Source organism: Camelina sativa, chromosome 7 (assembly GCF_030686135.1).
Source record: "Camelina sativa cultivar CO46 ecotype springtype chromosome 7, ASM3068613v1".
NCBI lineage: Eukaryota > Viridiplantae > Streptophyta > Magnoliopsida > Brassicales > Brassicaceae > Camelina > Camelina sativa.
Genome location: NC_141886.1, coordinates 17,113,885 through 17,120,327, shown reverse-complemented (window position 1 = coordinate 17,120,327; position 6,443 = coordinate 17,113,885). Strand labels below are relative to the sequence as shown.

The 6,443-nt window shown below is 34.4% G+C and overlaps 1 pseudogene; it reads right to left on the bottom strand.

Moving 5' to 3' along the window:
* Positions 1-285: 285 nt before the first annotated feature.
* Positions 286-3,329, bottom strand: LOC147941331 (uncharacterized; annotated as a pseudogene).
* Between the last annotated feature and the right edge of the window lie 3,114 nt (positions 3,330-6,443).

The window sequence follows — 6,443 nt, the reverse complement described above, 5'->3', positions numbered from 1 at the left end:
GCCGATTAAGTGTTTAAAGTAACCAAATACATGCCCAAATGGACAAAAAAACATAGCCAAAAGACTATGAAAATGGCCAAAAAGTTACGACAAACAAATGAGCAAACATTATGCCCATGCCGAACCTGACATGACAATAATGTATCCAAAAGGGCCAAACTGACCAACCTAACATGTCAATAATCTATCCAAAAAACCAACCTGACATGTCAATAATGTTTCCAAAAACCAAAACAGCCGATTAAAGTATTTAACCATCCAAAAAACCTTCTACGAATCATTCCCTCATCCAAATAGCATCCTCTCGATAAAGCTTCTTTGTGGTGCGGATGAAGAAACATCTTGCACTTCAGGTTCTTCAGCTTGATGTCCAGCTTCAGCTTGAGCTTCAGGTTCAGGTGCTTCCATTGCGGCAAATGCTGCTTCCATTTCAGCTTGATCTTGAGCTTCTAATTGAGGTTCTGCATTTATTCTTCTTCTCTTTGCCCTGCTCTCAGAAGACTATGGAAAGATATATCAGTAAACTACTATTAAAACATAACCAAAAGGAAAAGAAAGACATGGTAGAGACATACTTCATGTGGACACCGTCTTGAATTATGACCCGATTCACCACAGTGCACCACTCTTCCTTCCCGACCAACTTTCTTGTCAGATTTCTTTTTGTGTGGTGATTCGTTAAGACCTTTGATCCTTGTCTTGCCCTTAGGTCTCCCTGCAGGACGCTTGTAAGGTGGTGCTGCAATCTGTGGTCTTCTAGAGTCCTTCCAGAATTTAGGCCAATTGACAGGCCTTAATCCTCTCCTATATGTCATTTTTCAGTAAAGTAGTAGTCTGACATATAGTCTTCCACCTCGAAATTCATTTCTCTGATCGCACATACAACATGACGTCATGGGATACCAGTCAAATCCCATTTCCTGCGTGCACAAGTACGCACACTCAATTCTCAAAGTATCTGGTGACAAACTCAACAATCTCAAACTCGCCTCTTGTGCTTGTAATCATGGCACAATATTGAGCTTCATCACATGATTTCTCCATCTCTTTTCTTGCCTTTTTGTGTACTTTGCAGTTTCTTTTGCAGCAATAGTGGACCTGATGGCAACCCTTTGCATAGCATCCCTCCTTATCAACTCTAGCATCAGGACAAATGGCTTTCTCCTTGCAATTTTCAGGGTTCTGTTATATGACTTGGTATGATTGTTGTGAGTATACGCACAACAACAACCAACCCGAAAGAATGCCCTGCACCATGTTCTTGGATCCTTCTGAAGTAGAGTTTGGCAAGATTGAGGATCAAACTCTTTGAAAATCGCCAAATTCTCCTTGTAATTCGCTTCATTGTAACTCTTCAGAACAATGGCTTCAACATATATGCCTTGTTTGATTTCTTCAAGTTGGAGTAGATGTGTCTAGCACAAGGTCGATGCTCTACCATTGGTAATTCAGTAGCAACTCCATGAATTAATCCTCTGTGCATATCCGATATGAGAGTGACGTTCTCACCTTGCCCCAACTCCAAGTCTTCTTTAAGCTTACGAACAAACCACTCCCAATTGGGATTGTTCTCACAATCGACCACGGCCCATGCTATTGGAAATATCTGGTTATTAGGATCTCTTCCAACAGCAGTAATCGTCATCCTATTCGAAGAGTTCTTCAAGAATGTACCATCCAAACCAATGATTGGTCTGCAATTCTGCTTCCAAGCAGTCCTCAACAGCTCAAAGCATATGTACATTTGAGGGAATGCCTCGCGACCATCAAATCTTACTACTGTGTTGACCTCCACTGTAGTATGAGGATCAGACCTAAAAAAAACAAAATTTATTAAGACAAACACGAAAATACAACAAATAATAAATCAAAAACCATAAGACAAACACAAAAATCAAATTAACTTACGTTATTAGATGAAGTTCATAGTCTCTTAATCTTGCAAATTCCTCATCACATTCGGTTTGCAGCTTATCAAATACATGTCTTCTTGCAACTTTCGCTTGGTTTGGTGAGATAATGATGTTGTACCTCCTCTTCATCTCATCTTTAATCTCTGGACCACTCATCTCTAGATCCCTCCTAATATCTTCAAGGAATAAATCAGCAATGACATGAGTCTTTATAATTTTACACCGTCCTGTTGGATGACATTGATGGTCATAGTTGTAGGTCTTCACCATCCATTTTCCAATAGGGTTCTCCAAAGCACAATAAACTTTCCACCCACAGCCTTTTCCTTTACACTTTGCACCAAGCCTTTCCTTCTCCCACCTATCATACACAACATTCCGCCTGGTCTTCAATACATATTTGATCACATTCTTCTTAAACTCACTCCCACTGTTAAACACCTGCTTCAAACTAAACACACCATCAATTAAACCCCTTCTAACCATCCTCTCTGTTTGTGCTTCCTCATCCCCAGATTCATCATCAGTTGCAGGATACACGTCATCTTCATCCGGTATCTGCTCCTCGTAGTTTTGGTTGTTGAAAACTTGTATGTCCTCCTCAACAACCTCAGCCTCTTCGTCAACAATATCAGCCTCAACATCTGACTCTGATGATTCAGCTAAACATGCCTCTGAATTCTGACCTTCGTCATTATCTTCATCTTCACACGCGACATCCTTGAGAAGTAGTTGTGTTTCTTCTTTGACCTTTTCTCCTGCAATAGTCGTGTCTTTCTGTCCAACCGCTCATGTGTCTACCCCTTCAATACACTCTCCTACTTCCTTTTCAAAATAGATGTTTACGTCTCCCATCCATCGTCCTTTTGCAACCAATTTCTTCTTATTGGCATCCACATTCTCCCACAAAGGCTTCCTATTAGATACATCCTCAAATGATAGCTTTTACCACATCTTCCCAATATGCTTAATTCGCTTCTCAAGCATACTTATCAATACATCTTCGAAGATTTTCACAGAATCCACCTCTAAATCATAAACAACTCCATCAATGTAGTGTAACACTCCACCGACCATCTTGAATTCGCCAGAATGGTGGCATTTCACCTTCACATAAAATTTTCCACTGCAAAAAAAAAGTCGAACCGATGACGACTGAGAACACTATGAAACAATATAAGTCAAAGAAGACGACAACAACTGCAAATAAATCCCGACATAAACCCGACATGTCTAATTTTTAATTGAGAATACAATCAAACCACGAGAAAAGGAATCAAACAAAAAGTTTCTTCTTTCGAGTATAGGAAAACCCAAAACAAACCCCAACTACACGACAACATTCCCACATCCCCACTAGTTCAGACCCATGGCATATGTAGCCAAATAAAAACGAAATTGAGAAAGTTACCTCATCTGAACGAGAATCAAACCCTCACTCTGACTTTTTCTCAATTTCAACTAAAACACTAGATTCTTTTGCAGATTTGATTCTTTTCTCGAGTAAAACCTAGGTGAAAAGGAGATCTTGTTCTTCACCTCAAATGGAGAAAGTGTGACGTTTCACTTTTTACTAAGTAAAAACGATGGGAACGATGATGTTTCGATGGAATCGATTTTAGTTTTACAGTTAATAGGCCAAAAGTTATTAAATTTGGGCCCATTAACTAAATCTAACAAATGTATGAACCGGGTCGGGTCTTCGGGTTCTGGTCGACAAATCCGATCGGGTCTTCTTTTCGGTTCCGACAAGTCAACGGTAAGTCAACACCGGCGTAAATGGTCCGGTAAACCGAGATTCTATGTGTATGATGTTGAGCACATAACATCATATACTTCATATATGTGACCATGCAATACATATAGTTCGTATAGTTGAGTGTCCTTTATTATAGTTGGCATGTTTGGTCATGCATTCCGCCATAATTCAGGTAGCTGACAATCTCGGGCATAAACTTTTGCAATGCTTTGCTAAAAAAGCTGCATATGATTTGTTTTTTTTATGAAGGCGTTAATGCAACGAATCCATGCCATTAAGGTGGTATGAAGGCGTTAAGAGTTTGGATACATCACGTGAAATATTGTCTATACAGTGCATATAAATTTAACTATTATTCATAAATGTAAACATGTAGGGACTTTACAATATATTTATAGTATAAAACTAATGCTCCTATATGTAATTTGTATTTATTAATGTATGTATTGGTAATAAACTAATAATATAGTAAAATAAAACTACTAAAATTGGAGCAAATAAAAATTTAAAAATCATAAACCATTTTAAATTTGTATAAATTATATTCATATATTACATTATACTTATATATTCAAAAACTTAATTTATGAAATCAAAAACTCAAGTATCATATAATGATGCAAATAATAATAACAAAATTTCTTTATCGAAAATTTAATTGATTATGATACTTCCAAACAACATATATTAATTTATGAAATGAAAAAATATAATATCAAAAAAAATAAAGAACACTAAACCCCCGACGTAGCCCAAGGTTCAACCTAGTTTTGTTTAAAAATAAAATAAGATTTTATCTGACCTGTATCAATTCAAAATCCGCGCTTTTTCATGATAAAAATTACCAATCTGTCTCCTTTAATTTTATTATTGTTATGTTTTCAGTGACATTACGTATAAATAATTGTGAAAAAAAAATTTCTTTTTCTTAAAAATGCTTTTGGGTAACCAACCTAACAAAACCGTCAAACATGCAAAATAGCCGTCGGAATTCTAAACCTTATAGTATAAAAAAAAATTGAAGAACCCCCAAACTGCTTCGAAAAAAGGAGAAAAGGCTCAGATTTATATAAGGGACATTAGCACTTAGACATACTTTCTCTCTAACTTCTTACACTTAGACCTACTTTTAACTCCTTCTATACTTTTGCAACATTTTTAGCTTAGGTGTCTTTTTTTTGTATAAAACTGCCCTAGAACCAAAGAGAGAATCGAGTAAGTGAATAGAATTGTTTGTCTCCCCCTTTCTTTATCTCTCTTTTTTTTTTCTCTTTCTTTTATCTTAATTATCATTTATTTAGTTATTATAAAAAAAATTATATGTTTATTTACACAAAAGATTATAATTATATTTTGTCTACATTTTAATATGCATTTTGCTATATTTTAGGTGAATAAATTGTATACTATCCAATTTTAGCTGAACATTTGTTTGACGATAAATGGATGGTAAACTGTGGATACTTACTTATGCTTGAACATTTTAAAATAATATAAAAACCTAATTAATTAAAAAATTTGTGGTTTGGTAAATTAGTCATGTATAACTAATTTTTTATATAAATTACTATATGATATTATAAGACTTTAAGAATATCTTTTACATGAACTGAACATAAATACAAAGTTTGTAAGAAGACATTGTAGGTTGCAGAGCTTCTCTCAACTGGAGTTGGTTGTCACAAGTTTTGCTTCAAAAGTATTTGCGGATACTTATTTTTGGATAGTTAATTAGTCTATTAAATTCATAATTTGAGTATGTAATGTGGTTGATTGGATGTGGTTTTGTGGATTCACAGACATTGAATCCACAAAAACCTAAATCTTTAAGCCTAACACACTAAATACTAGACACAAAATGTAAAAGCCTAATCATGTATCTTAAAAAGTGAACATTAATGCACTAACTCCACATGGATTTCAAGTTACTATCCACATGTTTAACTTGTATCCACGAATTGTAATACTATCCACATGATCATGGTTGTATGGATTTGATGGTGTCGTTGTAACTTTATCCATGAAATTGTAATAGTATCCACATGACCATGTATTACTTGTATCCACTAATTGTAATAGTATCCACATCAAGCATAGACACATCTTATATTATCAAACAAGAGTTTCAAAGGGTGTCTATATGGAAACATATTTATTGATCAGGGTTATAGTACAATTTTTTAGATTGAAAAGTATGTTAGAATACAATTTTTTAGATAGAAAATTTAGTTAAACAAAATTTTCAATTCCAAAACTATTTATTTAATTTAGTTTGGACTTTAAAAATTGTTGATTTGGCTATAAATACCATTTAATTATATTTGATTTAGATTTTACTCATAAATTACTTTAATTTTTGTGAAAACAAAAATGGGGACAAAAATTGAAATATGCATACAATGTTTATTTCCTAGTTATACTTAAAATATATATTAATTAAAATGAAAAACAAATGTTGAAGAAATGATTACCAAGAAAAAAAAAGAGAGAGAGAAAAATGAGAAAGAAATAGAAAAAGTAAAGATGAATTGAATAGGGAGTTAGTTTCTAAAAAAATTGAAAACCATCTAGTTGGGAAGACGGATTAGAAGGAGTGAGGGGTAAAATGTAATTAAACTTGAGAAAATTAGATGAGTAATAAAAAATAGGTGTAATGGTGAATATATTTGTAAAAAGTAGGTGTGGGTGCAAAATTCGCTTTATATAATACGACATTGATTGACTGCAGTTTACAACGGCTCCATTTTCAAAATTACTCTCTCACTGTTCTG